This window comes from Neopsephotus bourkii, unplaced genomic scaffold (genome assembly GCF_033783945.1).
Source record: "Neopsephotus bourkii isolate Nb327-2 ecotype Australia unplaced genomic scaffold, CSIRO-AGI_Nbou_v1 NB_909, whole genome shotgun sequence".
Taxonomy (NCBI): Eukaryota; Metazoa; Chordata; class Aves; order Psittaciformes; family Psittacidae; genus Neopsephotus; species Neopsephotus bourkii.
In genome coordinates this window covers 141238-160577 of record NW_026901403.1, presented here as the reverse complement: position 1 = coordinate 160577, position 19340 = coordinate 141238, and the positions used below count along the sequence as shown (strand labels likewise).

At 61.6% G+C, this 19340-nt stretch overlaps 1 protein-coding gene across 8 annotated transcripts in view; it reads right to left on the bottom strand.

Moving 5' to 3' along the window:
- Positions 1 to 19340, bottom strand: part of AHDC1 (AT-hook DNA binding motif containing 1) — a 47536-nt gene that overhangs the window by 17780 nt on the left and 10416 nt on the right. The window contains exon 1 of one of the 8 annotated variants that reach the window (XM_061357667.1): positions 14056 to 14324. The exons of the other annotated variants lie outside the window; for them this stretch is intronic. The gene's annotated coding sequence lies outside the window, so the exon portion shown is untranslated. Of the gene's footprint in view, positions 1 to 14055; positions 14325 to 19340 lie in introns of those variants that run through there. 8 annotated transcript variants of the gene reach the window in all.

Here is a 19340-nt window from a genome sequence, read left to right as displayed (position 1 = left end):
CACCCAGCCCATGCCATGCTCTGCACCTCCCCACGGCTCCATCCCCATGGACAAGAGCACGTGGCCCCATGCTGAACGCTGGGGACCAGACACAAGCCCCCCCCTGCCCCGGGAGGTTTTGCCATGGCTGCTGGAGGCCTTCCCAGCTCCGGCTGGCTCCGGTACCTGGGATTGCTGCTGGGAAGCGCTGACATTGCAGGAGCTGGAGGCTGGGGCCGGGGCCGCTGGAGAGGGGTCAGCACAAAGCCTCCGGCTCCACTCGCCCCTGCCAGCCCCCACAGACCTTTTGTTCCCATTCACAGCCTCCAGGGCTCCTCTGTGGGGGGGGCAGTCCCCCAGGTACAGTGGGATGAGGGCACAGGGGACCCGTGCAGAGATGGGGATGTGGGAGCATCCTTCCCCAGTGTGGTTGCTGCTCTGTATGGGGGATCTGACCTGCAACCTGAACACCCCTGATAGCGTTGGGATGCTGTGGAGGGAGAGGGTGAGGGGAGAAAGGCAGCACCCCCATGTTCCCAAGCATCACTGTGTCCCCAGCTCCAGCACACAGCCCAGGGGAGGAGATGGATGCTGCACGTCACTGGGGAACGGGAACAGAACCAGTGCTCCCAGTGCTGACAGCCACAGGGACTAGGAGGAAACAGGGCACAACCTGCTGCCCCATTCCAGCATCCAGCACCCTGCTGGTGACACAGAACTGCCACCCACAGGGTGACAGCACCGGGGACCCCAGCAGGTCCCCATGGAAGAGCTGGGGCTGGGCAGGTCTGTACAAGGTCAGGGACAACCCCAGCTCCAAGGGCTCTCAGCTGGGATTTCCCAAGCGGGAACCGGTTGGATGTTGCAAGGCTCCATCACTGCTGCTCCAGCAGCTCCTCAGACCCACGCACACATCAGCCTTGAGGGTGCCCATCAGCCACCAGCCTCGTCCCTCTGCTCAGTGCTCAGTGAGCACCAGCCCCAAGCTGGGGCCTGCAAGAGCCTCCAGGGTATGGGGAGCTGCCTTCTGTCCCCCAGCATCCCACCATCCTTCCTCCAGGGATGCAAAAACCCATCCCCAGGTGCAAACCCATCTGGGGATGCAAACCCATCCCTGAATCCAAACCATCGTGCTACAAACCCATCCCTGGATGCAAACACACCCCTGCTACAAACCCATCCCTGAATCCAAACCATCGTGCTACAAACCCGTCCCTGGATGCAAACACACCCCTGCTACAAACCCATCCCTGAATTCAAACCTATCCCTGGTACAAACCCATCTCTGATGCAAACTCATCCCTGAATGCAAACCCATCGCTGGATGGAAACCCATCGCTGGATGGAAACCCATCCCTGGAGGCAAACACATCCCTGAATCCAAACCCATTGCTGGGTGCAAACTCATCCCTGAATCCAAATGCATCGCTGGATGGAAACCAATCCCTGGGTGCAAACCCATCCCTGATACAAACCCACCCCTGGGTGCAAACCCATCCCTGAATCCAAACCCATCCCTGATGCAAACCCACCCCTGTATCCAAACCCATCTGTGCTAGCAAAGTCATCCCTGGATGCAAACCCATCCCTGCTACAAACACAACCCTGGTACAAACTCATTCCTGAATTCAAACCTATCCCTGAATTCAAGCCCATTGCTGACACAAACCCATCCCTGAATCCAAACCCATCCCTGGATGCAAACCCATCCCTGGTACAAACTCATCCCTAATCCAAACCCATCCCTAGATGCAAACCCATCCCTGATACAAACCCACCCCTGGGTGCAAACCCATCCCTGAATCCAAACCCATCCCTGGTACAAACCCATCCCTGAATCCAAACCCATTCCTGGTACAAACCCATCCCTGGATGCAACCCCATCCCTGGATGCAAACCCATCCCTGGTACAAACTCATCCCTAATCCAAACCCATCCCTGGATGCAAACCCATCCCTGGTACAAGCTCATCCCTGAATCCAAACCCATCCCTGAATCCAAACCCATCCCTGGTACAAACCCACCCCTGACTCCAAACCCATCCCCTTGTGCAGACCCATCCCAGGTACAACCCCCTCCCTGGCTGCGATCCCAGCCGCAGGGCGCTGCACCCCATTACCTCACCTCTCATCCCCAGCACCCATCTCCTTCCCCAGCCGCCCCAGACCCCCCCTGCTGCCAGGCTCGCCCCCCGGAGCCAGCAGCCAGCTCTGCCCCCCCTCTCCCTGCCTGAGCTCAGCGTATTTAGTGCTTTTAATTGCTGTTAATAAATCAATCCCTCCAGCCCCTTAAATCATGTTTGTGGCTTCCCTCGCAGCGTCCCCGCGGCCGCTCTGCTCTGGAGCCTGCTGTCTGCAGCACTGCCCGGGGGGGCTCCTCCTGCCCACCCCAGCACCGCCCGGGCTGCTCCTCAGCCCTGTGCCCAGCAACAGAGGTGATGGGCTGCTCTGCCTGCCCATGCCTCAGTTTCCCTCCCTGCATGGCCTGCTTGCTCTCCCCCTGATTTAAGTCCGCCCCCCCCCAGTATCACTGTGCTTTAAGGCAACACAAGTCCCTCCTCTTGCTGTGCCCATGGCTCCACGCTCCCTCAAGGGCACAAGCTTTGCCTGGCCCCAGGCAGGATCAGCACAGCCCCATCCACCTTGAGATGCCTTCCCAGTGCTGCAGAGGGGTGATGGTGCACCCATCCAGATGACAGCATCCCTATCACCTACCCAGCCAGTACCAGTGCCCCGCAGCATCCCATGGTGCGCCCATTGCTGCGTTCCCCTGCATCCCACCACCCTGCTCTGAGGACTATCACTGTGCTTTAAGGGACTCCGAGGGAGCACAAGTCTCTTCTCTTGCTGTGCCCATGGCTCCACACTCCCACAAGGGCACAAGCTTTGTCTGGCCCTGCTTGTGACACCCCAGTGCTGCAGAGGGGTGACGGTGCCACCCATCCCGATGACAGCATCCCTATCGCCTACCCAGCCAGTACCAACACCCTGCAGCATCCCATGGTGCACCCAACCCCGTGTTCTCCTGCATCCCATCCATCCCACCATCAAACCCTGCATTCCATCCATCCCATCACCCAACCCCGCATCCCACCATCACCTCACCAACAACCCCATCCCCACCAGCATGTTCTATGGAAGGGATGCACACCCAACACCCAATACTGCTTGAGGTGGGGGGGAGATGTCACCGAGCAGCCTGTGCATGGCTTTGGGCGCAAACCCAAACCCGGCAGGGCTCGGAGGGAAGAGCTCTAACCTTGACACAGTTGCAGCAGTCACTAATAGCAGGCAATATGCCTGTTCTTGGGGGACTGTTGCAGTTGCTAAGATACTGGCAGCCGTGTGAATGGAAATGGGTCAGTAAACCTGTGGAGAGATAGTGTGACACTGGAACCGGCACAGCTGTTGCAGCCTACATCGAAATCCCACCCTTTCAATATTTATCACTCCCCGCCTTCGGTTCCTTCCTCCCAGCGATTTTCCACATCGGGGTTTTTGTCCTGGCCTTGGGAGAAACCACCCTGAAGGTGCTTCCCATCCATGGGAGACGGGATGGGCTGGGGGAGCTGGTGCTGGCTGAGGAGGGAGAGGAGAACCTCGGCTTTGGGGGGTGTCCCCCGCCCTGCTCTGGGAGCAGGATGGAGCCAGTTTCTTGGAGAGGTTTAACAGGAAACAGGCTCTAATCCCCCTGGTAGGAAAACGGGTGAAAAGGTCAATTTACTTCTGTCCCTCCTTTAGGCACTGTGGTGAAATTACACACTGGCTGCGCAGGGCTGGGAGAGGAGGGAGAGGATGTGGTTGGTGCCTGTCCTGCCTGGCTGTGCACCCAGCCCATCCAGCCGTGTGTCCGGCCGGCCCCGAGGTGCTCCCGCCATGGCAGGAGCAGCGCACGTGCTTGCAGCTGCATCCCCAAACATGCCCCATCCCGCCCCCAGGGCACCGCTGGAGATGGGATTCGGCTGCAGGTGTCAAGCGGGGAGGAGCACCGGACATCGCCCAGATGGGCCAGAACCCCCTCAGTGCCCCAGCACCGCCACCCCAAAAGCTCCAGCAATATCCCCCAATGCTCCAGCATCTTCCTTAATACTCCATCAGCCTCCCTAATGCTCCAGTGTGTCCCAAAGTCGTCCAGTCCTCCCCAAATGCTGCAGCACTCCAAATACTCCAACATCTCCCCAATGCTCCAGCATCCCCCCAAATACTTCAGCATCCCCTGAAATACTCCAGCATCCCCCCAATGTTCCAGCACCTCCTCAGTGTTGCAGCACCCCCCCGGACACACAGCCCTGTTGCTGCAATCCCCCCCCGATGCGCAGCCCCACACCCCCCTGCTGAGCCCAGCTCCCCGCCGCATCCATGGGATGCACGGAGGGTGAGAACATCTGGTCGCAGGGAAGCGGGACAGCGCCGGGAATGCTGGAGCTGCTGGAAGAGGCCCCGGGTCCCTCCTGCACCGCAGCTGCGCCTGGGCTCAGAGCCTGCCGTGAGGGGAAACTGAGGCACGGCGGGGCCGGGTGCTGCAGTGTGGGCTCACTCCCATCTCCCCCCTGTATCCCGCTGGACGGGGGAGCACCGGGGAGCACCGGGAGGGGTGCGGGAGGCAAAGAGAGCAGCAAGAGCGCAGCACATTGAGTTCTCCTCCTCCCCAAAGGCGTCCCTGCCTCCCCCCGCAGGTGGCTGGAGCAGAACGGTTGATATGGAGACAGGGAAGCACAGACTGTCTGGGTAAGGTGACATTCGACAGATGCCAGGTTCAGACTTGCTCCAGCCAGCATCGCCCCCCCCCGGCCTCTCTGACGGCCCAGAGCAAAGGCATGTGCAGGCAGGGAAGGGGGTCCAGGGTGGGAAGGGAGCATGGGGAGCGTGGGAGCCGCTGGGGGGTATCTGTAGGGTGAAATGCCCCAGCTGGCAGTGCTCCGGGGGGAGGATGGACAAGCCTGCAGCCCTCAGCGCAAGCAAGGGTGCCACCACGACCCTTATGAGCAGCCCCATGGGGCACCTACACCAGGCATCACTAATACTACAGCATCCCCCCAATGCTCCAGCACTCCCCTAATGCTCCAGCACCCCCTCATTACTCCAGCACCCCCCAATGCTCCAGCACCCCCTCATTACTCCAGCACCCCTTCATTACTCCAGCACCCCCCAATGCTCCAGCACCCCCTCATTACTCCAGCACCCCCCAATGCTCCAGGACCCCCTAAATACTCCAGCACTCCTCATTGAGCAATTCCCCCATTACTCCAGTATTCCCCCAATGCTCCAGCATCCCTGAAAACGGTGGGGGACCCTGCCCACGTGCCAGGCAGGCACGAGTGGGGTGTACAGCTATCGGGCACTGAGGTACACATATAGGCAAAAGGACAGCCCCCCTCCCCCCCTATTTTCAGAGGTGGCAATTAGTTGATGCTTAATGAGAAGCACCCCAGCCCAGGCAGGGTGATGCTGTGCATGGCAGCCCCTTGGCCCCACGTCCATGAGCCAGGGAGGGGCCCAAGGGCCCCTGACCCCCCTGCCCCAGGCTGCAGCCCTGTCTCTCCGCAACCTCTGGGCCCCTCTTCCCACTCCGTGCTGGAGATCAAAGGGATTCCTGGCACGCAATGGCCCAAGAGATCCAGCCTGGGGAGGGCCAGGGCATCCCCTGCACCTACAGCAGGGAAGGGAAGCAGGGATGCAGTGCTGGAAGCCCCACCGATGCCTGCCGGCTCCCTGTGCAGTGATGCTGCATCCCCAGATGTGGGGACTGAAGGGCTGGGGGGGGGGGGGGGCCCAACAAAGCCCCTCCAGCCGCTCCCCACACCTCGGGCTGCTGCTCCCTGACCCCCTGCGCTGGGAGGCTGGAGCCTGTTAATGAACTCCGCATCCCGGTCCAGGTGAGGGTCACTGCTCGCGTGGGATGGCAGGGACGCCGCGGCCTGGAATCCCTGGAAAACGGGAGGCACCCGATGAGGGGGCTGCAAAGCCTTCGGCACTGCACTTGCTGCCTCCGCTTCACCCCGCTCTGCTCCCCCCAGCGCCTCCCTGCGATGCTCAGCGGTGGCACACAGCATCTAGGAGGGGACACCCAGCACCCCGAGATGTGTGGGGCGCAGTCCCCTCCCCGCTGCTCCCTCCACTGCCCCTTTCTCCCCCATCCTCCTCCGAGCTGGATTTCAGCAGCTCTGCTGAGCTCCAAACTCCATTTCCAGGTTTTCAGTGCGACCTTCTGGCTACCTGGATCCCGGCACTGCAAGATGCCCCCTCTGATCTCCCCTCCCCTCCGGCCCCCCAGCATCCCCGGGGGAGCCAGGGCTGGATGCAGCCAGGAGCTGGATGCAGGGGGGTGGCCGAGGAGGAGAAGGAGGAGGAGGAGGGAGAGGTCGGGCTGCACCTGGATGCAAGTGGCCTCGGGGATTTTGGGCTGTTGTGTTTAACCCAGCCTGGCCCAGGGAGAAGCAGGAGCGTGGCCAAAAGGCGCCTGGCAAACTCGTTCCATGTGTGGGATGCGCTGCCGTGGTTCCTTGGGCATCAGCTGCCTGCACGGTGGGACCCCCCCAAAGGGCCCCCGCTCTCCTACAGCACCATCCCGCAGGGATGTGCCTGTTTTCCAGGCTCCCTCAGCCCCATGGGAGAGGCAGGGGGCTGCGGGACACAGCCCCATCCATCCCCATGCCCCACATCCCCAAGCAGGGGAAGGAAGGGAGGAAAGAGCAGGCATGGAGCAGGCAGAGGCAGCACCGTGGGGCACCTCCTTCCAAAAAGGCAGCACTAAAAGCAAGCCAAAGAGATGGAAAAAGCCCCAAAGCGCCAAATCCACCCCCCCACCCCCCCCGGCGCCCCTCACCCCGCTGCCCCCTGCCCTCGCGGGTTATTTCAAGCCCTTGTGCATATCCCCCCCCCCCTCGTCCTCCTCCTCCTCCTCCTCCCCTCCCGGCACCCTGCTCTCCTCCGCTCCCTCTCGCACTCTGGTATTTGGTGTGTTCCTCAGCTGCAGGAAATTCCTGATGCTCTCCATCATTGCAGCCTGAGCTCGCATCCCCCGCCCTGCCGCGGCTCCCCTCCAAAGGACAGCCATGTGCTGGACAAGCCAAGCACCTCCGGCATCGCTCCCTTCCCGCTGGGAAGCTGCTTTTCCCTCGCTTCGCCTCCTCTTTCGCCTTCCACCGTTGTGGTTTCAAGCTCTTAACGCTGCGCAACGAGCCCCGTCCCTCCGCACACAGGGCTGGAGCCGCCCGGCCCCGGCCGTTCCCTGCCTGCCTTCCCCTCTTCGTCTTCCTCTCTTCGCAAGACCGCTCCTGATCTTATTTTAATTCGTCTCAGACGGTGTTGGAGTGTTATTTTAAGAGAGAGGATATGCACAGACATTGTGTTTTCTGCTTTTTCCTGGCCCTAAGCCAGGCTCTCTGGGCTGTCAGCTACCCACTGTGTTGCAGTCACGTGTGGGAAGAGGCAGCCAGAGCCAGCCTCACAACTCCTGGTAGCAACATGGAAATCAAGTGTGCACTTTTCTTCCCTCTGTATGTGTCTGTATTATTAATAGCGTCTCTCTCTGTGAGTTATCCATAATGTATCTTAATACCTGTCCGTCTGTAAATGATGTATTACGGAGGCGCACACAATGGCTGCGGCGCTGGGGTGGGGGGGGAACGCGTCGTGACGGTGCTGGTGTCACCCCCGAGGTGTGGGGTGGGGACGGGTGCTGGGATCCCATCGCCCTGAGCAGCTCTGGCTGTGCCATGGCCCAGTGGGAGCGTGAGGAGGTCTGTGTGGGGATGCTGTGGGGAGGATGGGGATGGCACCAAGTGATGCGGTGACACAGCGATGTCCCACCCCAGTGGGGTCCTAGAAGCTCAGGCAGGACGCAGCACACTCAAGGGACAGCAAGGGGAGGCTTGCACACGCGTGTGCAAGGTGAGCACATGCAAGCGGGCAGAGGGGAAGGCGCAGGCTGGATGGACACGGCACGGCACAGGTTGGATGGACACAGCATGGTTGTGTTAGCAGCACCCAGCACCCATGTCCCCCTCTCCAGGCTGCTGGCATCCCCTCTGTGTCCTGAGCACATTAGGGCAGGGATGGGGCCATAAGGACATGGATGGGAGTGGGGAACACCTCGGGACCCCAGTGCTGAGCTAACACTGAACATCCCCAGCACCCGTTATTGACACCCCCAAAGTACGTGTGTCCATGCAGGAGCACATGGTCACATCACACCCACCCCTGGGCACCACCGAGACACAGCTGTTGTCTGAACCTGCCTGTGCATGGTGCTGCCTGCAATAGCTCTGCCTGCAGCACCCCTGCCTGCAGTACCCCACAGCACTGCACACCATGCATATCCCCATACACCATGCACCACGCATGGGTGCTGCAGCATGCCAGGACACAGGAGCACCCAAACCCCGCAGGGTGCCCAGCCCTGCACCCCAAGAGCATGGGTGCTCCATGGCCTGTGCCCAGCCACCATGCGGGGCCCACCGGGAGCAGGAATCCAGGAAGGCGAACGGGAGCTTGAGGCTTCGCGTTTCTGGATTCTGGTTCCCGTTTCTGCTCCTGGCGGTTTCCATGGAAACTGGCGTCGGACCTGGGAAAATAAGGTTAGGGTTTGCAGAGGAGGCCCTCAACCAGCGCCTGCCCGGCTCCGTGCCCCAGCGGGGCACGCACCATCACCCAGTCCGGCACCCAGCACCCTGCTTGGGGCTGGGGTCTGAGCGGCACCGGCACCAGCCAGCATCCTCTGTCCTGCCGTCTGGTGACCCCCAGGCTTGGCACATGATGGGGTACTTGGCAACCACAGGCTGTGGCGCTCCATTCACCCCAGAGAGGGGCACTGCTCACCCCAGGGTGCAGCTGCCGGTGGCACCCACTGCACCCACGGGTTTTCCCAGCATCCCACGCTCCCTCTTGGTGTTCCAGGCTCAGCCTCGGTGGGAGCTCACATCATGCCATGGTGCTCATGACACCCCAGCAGCCCCATTGGCACAGGGGACACCCCACAAAGCCACCCTCGAGTCTCACAAGGACCCAGCATCTGCAGCAGCATCCCCCTCCCCATCCCTGGCGCAGCATCCCCAATTGCTCCGGGGAAGGTGGGGAGTCGGTGGGGGGAAGAGAACCAGGACACGGCACCTCGGGGGAGCCGTGAGCTCTAATGAATGGAGGCTTTTAAGAAGCACTTTGAGTGAGAAGTGCTGGAGTAGGAACTAATTATTCCTCCCGCCTGCGCGCACACCCGTACGCATCTGCGCGCAGACACGTCCCGCTCCTTCCCGCAGCCCCAGCTGCCACAGCACAGCCAAGCCCAGCACCACAGAGCTGCCACCTCTCCCATTGCAAGGGGCTCTCCAAGGGTCCAGTTCTCCACCTGCCCCCCTTCGCACCCCGCTTTGCTGCCATCGCCCCCCAGGGTTGGGTGCAGGTGATGCTCGTCCTCTTCCTTGTGCTCAGGTTTGGTGCCTTTCTCATCAAAAAGCCAATGTTTTACAGTGAGGGAAGGATGGGTGGCGGGTCCACAAGGCCATGAGGGGATGGATGGCACCCAGTGTGGTGGTGAAGCCAGCACAGATACCCCCGACCAATTGCATGTGTGACCCCAAGTCCCAGCACAGCCCAGTGGGACCAGCGCAGCGAGGGGCTGGATGGAGCCCACCACAGTTCCCAGCAGCATGCCCGCACAGAGGCTGAACCCACTCCCCACACATCACCCCATATCCTCAGCCCCACTCAGGCCCCACACTGCCGACCCACAGAACCCAGAAGCTCGAGGCATCACATCCATCCCTCCCACCCCTCTCTGCGTGCTGATGGGCCCCGTGGCCCCGCTGCACCATTTTGCATTCTGGTGCTGGCCGGCCCCGCTGCCCTCCCACTCCCACCCCCACCCTGGGCTGCATTTCAGCTGCTGTTGAAATGTGTCCAGGCTGGATTCATCACAAGAGCCCTCAAGCGGCTGCAAACAAACAGGGGAAAAAAGAGACAGAAGCAAGCGGGAGCGAGCAGAGGCATCGATCGGTGCTGGGGGGGGGGGGGGGCCGAGCCCCTTTGGCGACGCCGAACCAGCCTCACATCCATCCCTCCGGAAGCTGGGGATGAAGGGCAGGGGTAGAGGGACGGAGAGCACAAGTGCCACCACCCCCTGGTGAAGCCCCCGGTGCGATGCTGGGATGCTGTCATGCTGGAGATGGGCTCGTACCGCTCCCAAACTTCCCTCTGGTGGTTACTGCAGTTCACAAAGCTAAGAGGAGGCTCGAGAGCATGAATAGGAAATGGCATGGATTGGATGGGATCACCCGTGGGGACGGGGTCACCCAGCGCTGGGACGGGTGCTTGTTCCTGTGGAAGGAGCCAGCGGTGGGGACCGGTGCACATCACAGCGGCTGTGGGTCTGTATCCCGGCCCGGGATGGATGCTAATGGAGCGCTCCGTGGGGAATTGCCACCATAGGTCTGGGTTTTTAAAAGGGGCTGGCTAATTTTTCCCAGCACTAACGATCCCATCTGTGCCTGACACGCTCCAGCTCCGAGCCCAATGCTCCGGCATGGCTCCCACAGCCCATCCGTGCTGATCACATCCCCCTGCCTGGTCCTGATGGCTTGAGGCACGGATACAGCCTGTGCTCAGTGCCACCAGTGGGGCTATGGCACGGATACGGTGATGTGCCACAGGAGGGTGGCAGCAATGGTGCCTTCAAACAGCAGTGCCAAGCCCGGTGACGGTGGGTGACAGCAGGACACAACACCCATTGTGATGAGGTGGCAGTGGCAGGGAATGCTGCACAGCTTGGGGACACCAAGGGGTCCCTCTGGGTCACACACATGAGAAGCAGCTCAAAACTCAGTGGTTCTAATGGTGGTTGTCCTCTGCAGGGCACTGCAACCCACTGCCATGGGCAGGCAAGGGGCTAATCCTGCTCCTTTCCATGGCGGAGCATCCTCCCTGCCTGGGATGCACTGGCACCAGCACTTCCCTGCTCCCAACAAAGACCTGCGGGCGCACACAGCTCTTTGGGGAGCGGGTTTGCAGCATCCTCCCTGCAGGACCCCCCCTCCTCCAGGCTCCTCTCCCTGCAATGTCAACCTGCTGCTCCGCATCCGCCAAGGCTGCCCTTGGAAAAGCTGCCGGCTGCTTTGCCAAGCCCAGGACAAGCTCTTTAGCTCCACTCTGCCAGAACAGATGCCTGGGCGACTGTAATGCTTCCTTAGCAGGGATGTGTGGAAAAACACCCCCCAACCTCCTTTCAGCACTGCGGCACCACCCCACCGCCTGCAGCACAGGGACCCCCAAAAGCTCACGGGGTGAAGCAAGGTGAAGGCTGGGGTGATGCCAGGAAGGGAGGATGAGGAAGCCAAACGTGGCTCTGCTGGGAGCTGGGGAGGAGGAGAGAGCGACCCCGCTGCAAGGACAAGTGGGAAGCGCAGGCTCCGCTCCGCTCCGCTCGCCACCGGTGTCCTTGCAGCCGCTCACTGCTCCGTGTGGATGCTCCCCACTAAACCAACGCTCCCGTTCTCATGGCAATGCCCTCCGCGTGGTGCGGGGAAGGTCCTGGTGCCGAAAGCTCCCCACATCCCCCTCCAAGGCGCCCAGCTCCAGGGACAGGAGCTCGCAGCCCTGCACCAGCCATTGCGCTGCGCGGAGGAGGCCGGCAGCGTTTCCACACAGATATTTTCTTCCATTGGCTGCAGTTTGGGGCTGCCAAAAGCCAAAACAAGAATGGAAACATCCCATTTTTTTGGCAAAAAATCAGCGCAGGGTGGGTTTTTTCTTTGGTTTTGGTTTTTTTACTTCTTTTTTTCTCTTTTTTTTTTCCTTGTCTTTGGTTAGGAACGGAAATTCCCTGCCATGAAAACATGATGAAACCCCAAACCAAAACAGAGCTCGCACTGAAGCCTCTGCCCCATTCCCCTGGGATGCCATGTGGGGCAGGTCCTGGGGCCCACACAGCTCCAGGACACAGAACCTGGACCCCAGTACTGGTGATGGCCACATGTGAGGCAAGGGGACATCATGCTTTGGGATCCCTGTGGCAAGCTGCTGTCATTCCCACATTGGGATACGTGATCTCTCAGCCACGCTCAACGATGGGACACAGGAGCCAGCGTCAGGCCTGGCAAGGCACTGGTTTGCCCATGGGAAAGCCGGTTCCTGTGCATGGGGCCAGGCTCATGGAGCTGGAGGCAGTGTTTGCTCACGGTGTCCCCAGGAAGGTGCTGGTTTCTGGCTGCTCCCTGTGGATCCTAGACACCTCTGGGCTCCTTTGCAAGAGCAGCCGCTGGGAATGGCCTCATCCAGCCCATCCCAGGCAGCTCGGATCCATGCGAGCCCCAGGGCTCACCCTGCAGCACCCCCGTTGTTCCCTATCCCTGGCCCTGCTTTCCACCAGATGTTGGGTCTGGAGGATGAACCGGCTCTTCCCACCCCAGCTCCATTCCGGAGGCTGGATCCGGCCACGCAGGCTGAATAAGGCTCTGCCTTTGTCCGGCTCCCCCCGCTGTGCTTCCCCTTATCTAGCCCAGCCGCCTTGCCAAGAGCGGGCAGGAGGACAAGCTGGCGACGGAGGGGCCCTTCTCCTCCACCTCCAAATCCCTCAGAGCTGCTGGCAACCCTCACAAAACACCCCCAGCACCACGGCTGCTCCCCAGAACAGGGGAGCCCCCCTTACTGTGCTGTGCCCCAAACCACATCTGGGCACAGCAGCATCCCTTCTGCATCCCCATCCCTGAAGGGGGTCCAAGCATCCCCGAGGGGGTCTCAGCATCATTGGGGGGGGCACAGACAAGGCAGGGGCTGGGCGAGGCAGGGCTCTGGGGGCAGCACAGAGCAGGGCTATCTGTCTGCAGAGCTCTGCACACCACAATTAACCTCGAGAGAGCAGGCACGGCTCCTGCCAAGAACCACATTAGGTGTGTGGCAGCGTCTAGACATGCAAGAGACCAGAGGCCTTCATCTGGAGGAAGGCGGCTCCATCCACATCCCTTCCCCCTTCTCCTGTCTAACCCCCCAGGGACACCCTTGCAGCTCCAGAGGGGATGCAGGGATGGGAGTGTGGGGTTGAGCTCAGCCCTGCATCCCTTAATGGGTCAAAATACCTCCGTGCTGGGCTTTTACATCAGGGCTCTGCTGGTTGCCGTGGCAAGCACTGCATCCCTATGGATGCCAGACCCGCAGCTCCCCAGCCAGCAATGGGAAGAGGAGGAGGAAGGTGGCTGCAAGTGGTACCTGAGCCATCTCCCACCCAGGACATGCACCAGCATCCCAGCAGACCCCATGGAGCCAGGGATGGAGCTGGGATGAGCCCTGCCTCACACCTCTCAATCTGCATCCCAGGGAGCGGGTACCACAGCATCAGGAAGGTCTGTGCAGGGCATTGCAGGCACTGGGCACCCTCCCCACTGAGGCACCCATGCCACCCCCTTGCTCTCGCCTCCCATGCACAGCCACCCCAGACGGCTGCAGGATGCTCGGGAGGAGAGATTTTTCCGATGTTAATTAATTAAAATAAACAGCAAATTAAATACAGCAAAATTAAAATAGCTCCGGAAATTAATTTTCAACAAAACCCACCTGGAAAGCCTGGATATTTAAAGAATTAATGGAGCCCTCTGAGACCATAAAGAACCGACGAGCTCCCGGCATCCACCAGCCCCCTCGAAGCCCGCTTGGGGACCAGGGAAGCCAGGATAGGACCCCTGACAGGGGGCTGTCCCCAAGCCCTGTTCCCTCTGCACACGCTGCCTGCATGGCCCTGCTTGCAGCCACCTTGCCTCGATGCACGCTGCCACAACAGCCACAGGGATGGAGGGATGCAGGGGAAGGATGCAGGGATGTTCAGCTGCGGTCCCTCCTGGCACAGCATAGGGCTGCCAGCACCCTGCCTGGTGATGCTGCAGGGACATCAGGCTTCCCCCCATGCCTGGGCAAACCAGGGTCCCTGGGTTAGGGTTAGGACGTCCCTGCCACCCTCCTGGCCAACACCAGAGGGAAACCCCAGCTTCCCAAAGCCGCCTGCCAGCTCCTGGGTGCTCCAGGCTCCCCACACATAATCCCCCCCCAGCCAAGGCGGGATTACCATGCTGCCCGGCCGGGCAAAGCTCCTTACCAAACACAACATGCAGATCCGCGGGGTCCCCAGGGGCCTGGTGTGGCGTGGGCAGAGCATGGATGGGCTCAGGTACCCGGGAGCATCCCTACGCCCGGTGAGGCTCCGGCCTGAGGCCAGGCACAACTCGCTGCACCAGCAGGGGAGCACCAAAGCGAGCACTGCGGGAAGTCCCGTCCGGCACCAGCTTCCTCCCCCTGCACAGCCACAGCCACCCGTGAGCGAGAAAAGGCTCCGGAAGGAAGCAGAGAGAGCGAGAAAAAGCTGCAGGTGGGGAGCAGGAGGGGCCACGTCCATCCCCTCCCTGCTGTGGGGCGCAGGGGGGCACCCGCGGCTCCCCGCTCGCCTGTGGGGAAACTGAGGCACGGCTCCGTGCGCATCCCACACCCCGATGGGGAGGGAAACGCTTCCCTCCACCACGGCCGGGATGACACCAGCTCCCGGCCTCCTCCTGCTCCACCCTGTTCCTGCAGGAACCCAGGAGCCCCGGCTCCGGGCAGGCAGCCAGCGCTTCCCTCCTGCCTGCACCTCCTGCCTGCGCCTCCTGCCTGCGCCGCTCTGCCCTCAGCACCCACCATGGTGTGTCAGGGCGACCTTGGCGCGGTGCCGCAGCCGTTCAGTGCCAATGGGGCGATGCAGGGGGTGGGCAGAGGGGATTTCCCCCCCCCCCATCCATTAACCCTTTGGGTGGTGTTGGCGCTGTCGCGGGGCTCGGAGGGTGCCCGCGGTGCCAAGCCGGGGGCTCTGGGTGCCCGGGCTCCTCCGCACACAGATGGCTGTTTCGACTCAGTCGAGCGCTTGACCTAAATCTCCTCCTGATCCACGGGAGCTGCAGTCCCTCAGCAGCACAGCTCAAGGCGAGGAGGAGGAGGAGGAGGATGAAGGAAGGGGGGGGGAGCCATGGCCAGCTGAGGGTGGTGGAAGGAGAAGGAGGGAAGGAAGAAGAATGGGGAGGGGAAGAGAATAGATCTCCCACGCTTCAACCTCCTCCAGCGGCGTGTGCGGCACCCACCGGGGCTGGGGCGCGACGCCCCATAGAACCACTTCCTCGGAGAGGGGCCCCAGCAGAGGAAGCTCCAACGGCTCGAGAAAGTTTCGGCTGTGACTCAACCGCCGGCTTTGGGGTGCCCGAGCCCCGGTGCAGGGGGTGGGTTTGGAGGGGTCGGGGTCTGGGGTACGGTTGCTGCTGGGCTCTCCAGACAAGGGCTGTCTGCGAGGCATCGCGCTCCACCCCCAGTGTCGGAGCAGCCCAAACCGGCTTCCCAGCGACAGCAGAAAGCTTTTAAAATCCCCTACGCGCGGCATGAGTCACTCCAGAGCCAGTGCCCAAAACAAGCTCCGACACGGAGAGGAATGGCGAGAGCCGAGATGCTGGGGGCGGGCAGGAGGGGCTGGGGAGGGCCGGGGAAAGGGGGGAAAAGGGGGAGACAGAAGGGAGGGAGAGCAAAGAGAAGAGGCAGAAATAACAGCATCTGAAACTCTGCCTGCTGGAGGCTAATTGGTTCCGGCACAGCCTGGTTTGTTTGGCAATGTTTCCTCTAATCCTTCAGGCTCCCAGCTCCCAGCCCCAGGGACACGGGGACATCTCGTCACCCACAGTGCCTCTGCGGCATTCCCGGCTCGGCTCCCCCCCACCTCCCCTCAAATCCCGGGATGCAGAGGCGTGATGTGCTGGGACCCATGGGGATGCACCCCGCCACGATGATGGTGCCCCCTGATGTGGCACCGGGTGAGAGGATGCTCGGAGGACGGGCAGGCAATAGGGTGGGAGAGGGAAGGGATGGGAAAGGACGGGAAGGGAGGGGAAAGGAAGGGCCCCCAGCCCAGCATGGCTGAGGCAGAGCACTAGCCAAGAGTCAGCAGCTTTGTTCCAGGTGCCGGCTCCCTTTTTTTCATTAGGCTAATGGGATGCGGATGCATTATTCCATTCCACATGCTGCTAATGAACCACTCAGGCCAGTGCATTTGCATTAATGTGCAAAGCACTGGAGGAGGGTGGAGTGGCTGCATCTGGCCAAGGCTGACCTTCCCCACGCCGCCCAGCCTCCCTGGTGTGCTCCCAGCGCTCCAATGGAACCTTCATCTCCCTGGGATGGCCGGAGGCGCATTCCAGGACACCCTGAGCAAACCCCATCCCAGCCTTCCCAAGCTCACTGTGTTGCCCTATTGCCTGCACTGTTCTCCCGAGATGATTCCAGCACCCCATGAGCAGAGGGGACCACAGCATCCCACTGCTCCCCAAACATCCATCCCTCCACACGCTGCATGGAGACGTCCCTCAGCGCATCCTCACCTTCCCAGTTACCTTCACTGGGACCTCCCCAAAGCACCCAAAGCCATCGGGGGTGGGCATCCCCCATGGTGCTGGCAGGCAGAGCTGGGCACCATCGGAGCCCTGGGGTTGTTTGTTCCGGCGCCATCCCTGGAGAGGTTTGGAAGGCGAGTGACCCACGAACTGGAATGTGCAAAGCCTCCAGCAAGCAGAGCCAGCTGCCTGCACAAGGGGGGCGGCGAGGGGAGAGCAGCCAGCCCCATGGCACCGCACGCCTCCATGCACAGGGATGCATCCCCAACACGCTCTCCCAGCCACTTGAGACAAGAGAGGGTCACCCTCTTGTGTCCCCATCACAACAGGTCCCCAAACCCCCCTGTCCCCCTCCCCAGCTCCCTCGCAGCCAGCACAGTGCTGTGTTTAAGGCCAGGCTGGACAGGGCTTGGAGCAGCCTGGTTTAGTGGTCCAATGGATGAGCTTTAGGATCCCTTCCAACCCAGAACATTCCATGATTCCATGATGCTTCACCCCTCGCCCTGTAAGACGTGAACCCTGGGGTGGCCAAAGGACCTCTGCTTTGGCCGATGCCTCCCTCCCTAGGTGCTAGGAGGGCTCCCAATGATGGCAGCAAGGATGGGCATGGCCATGGGGGGCACGGTGGGGTCTGCGGCAGCTCCATGCCCGGAGCACGCGGGTGTCTGGGTCTGTCACAGCCTGGTGAGCAAGTTAATCTCGGGCTCCCTGACACGTGGAATAAAACCGCGATCCCGTAATGGAATTCATTCATCTTCCTGTCCAGGCGGAGAACAAGCCCCTGCCACCCACTGGGGCAGGGCACCCACGCTCCTCCCTGCAATGGGACCATGGGAGCGGTGTTCCCATCAGCTTCCGCCCGCAACAGCAACGTGCCCCCTTCCCAGGGGCCACATCCATTGGGGTCACCAGTGGGGGTTGAACCCCCCCTCAAGGGTGATCCGTGCTGGATGGCAGCCACAGTGCTCACAAGGGGTGAAAGGGAAACAGAGGCAGGCAGTGGCACTGGGGGAGAGGGTGGTCCTTGGTGGCATGAAGAGCCATGGGGGACGTGTTCCTCTGTCCCTGTGGCTCCCTCCCCACTTCCTTGGCTGGTCCCACAGACAGGGGATGGCACCTATGGAGGAGCCCAGCACATTCCCAAGGACCAGCTCTTGGCCCCAGCGATGGAGAAAAGCCCTGAGCAGGTCAGGAGGCTCTGGGGCTGCCTCAGTTTCCCTTCAGCACCCAGGGCAAGGCCACCCCCAGGCAGCCAAGTGGGAAGAGGAGGAGGAGGAGGAGGAGGAGGAGGAGGAGGAGGAGGAGGAGGGCTGCTCCTTCCCGGGCACACAAAGCCCCTTTCATCGGGGCTCAGTTTGGATTTCCTCTGCCAGCCCAGCACCTCACTGCCTTCTGCCCTGCCAGAAACGCTGCGGTCGGGGCCAGGGGCTGGTGTTCGGATACCATGGAGGGACACAGGGGCCTTGGGGTGGCTTCATCCCCTACCACAGCCCTCACCCCGACTGTCTCCTGTCAGCTTTTAATGAGACCCGAATAACAGTGGCCTTGCAGGGAAACGGGAGCTTTGTTGCTCAGGAGCTCATCTGCTCCCGCTGCTCCTTCCCTGCTTTAAACCCTAATCCTCATCTGGGGACACTGCAATCAGCCACTGCGGAGCAGGCCCCGTGTCACCAAGGATTAGGGCTCCTACAGCCCCACTGTGGGTCCATGGCTCTGTATGGGATGGGCTGCCCCCCCCCGCAGCCTCCGAAATAGGGGGACAAGCCTAAGGACCCTCCCCAGCCCATCTCTGCCAGGGTCCCCACATCCCTGAACTGCATCTGTAGCACTGGGTTACTTTTGGGGTGCAGAGGAGCCACAGACCCTCGAATGACCCCCTCCAGAGCACCCCCATGCAGACAGACCCAAAGAGGGTTTCCAGGGGTTGGGTGGCTTTGTATGATGGGGCTACAGGGACAAGAGTGAGGCTGGCGGGGCCAACATGAGCATCACCCAACCCATGTCCCCATGCCCAGCCCGAGCCCCCAGGAGGGGAAACTGAGGTACATGGCCCCCATGGCACATAGCCCACAGTGGCCCTGCACCGAGGACATGGGGACAAAGCACATCCTGTGCACCAGGCAGGATGGTGACAGCCCCGAGCCCTGTGCCCAGGTATGATGCTGTGCTGCAGAGGCACAGTGAGGGCTCTGAGAGGCACCACCGAGCTCCCGGACAGCCCAGCACCCATGGGCTCACTCAGCCCCTTAAAGCATCGCTCCCAGGTGCCTGCTCGCCAGGCAGCCTCTCCCCAAGGCGGGGAATGGAGCAGGGAGCACAGGCGCTCATTAGCAGCCCTTCATTAGGAGCCCTTGGGGAGGAGGAAGGGAGCCGGGGCACCTGCACCTCTGGTTAATGAGCTATGGTACCATGCAGCGCTGGAGGGGACATTGGGTACGCTGCGAGGGCTGACCCCCACCCAAACCCCAGTGAGGCCAGGGGATGCGGGGATCTGCGTCACCCCCCATATGCCTGCACCCATGGGTGCTGCATGGACCCAGGAACCCTTGGGTCCTCAGAGATGGGATCTTCCAGGAAACGCAGCCATCCTGCCCCCAAAGCCACCCATCTCTCCCAGTCTGACCATTGACCCTCACACAGCACCTAACGGGGACGCAAGCATCCTAACCCATGCACCTGATCCCACCGCAGCACCCAGCCCCACACAGGGTCCCCGCACCCTCCCACCGCCCCACATGGGGCTCTCCCTCGTTAATGTTTACTCGGGTTCGTTAGCGCCAGCACATTGCCATGGCAACCATGCAAGCTGTGCACTGCCACCAGCGCCACCAGCGCCACGAGGATGTCCCCGCGTGTGGGGTCACTGCAGGCACCCCACCAGCACCAGCACCAGCACCAGCACTGCATGGACAGCACACGGGGAGCAATGGGGTGCAGGGGTTTGCCTCCTCGGGGTGGCTTTGGTGACAGCACCCGGTGC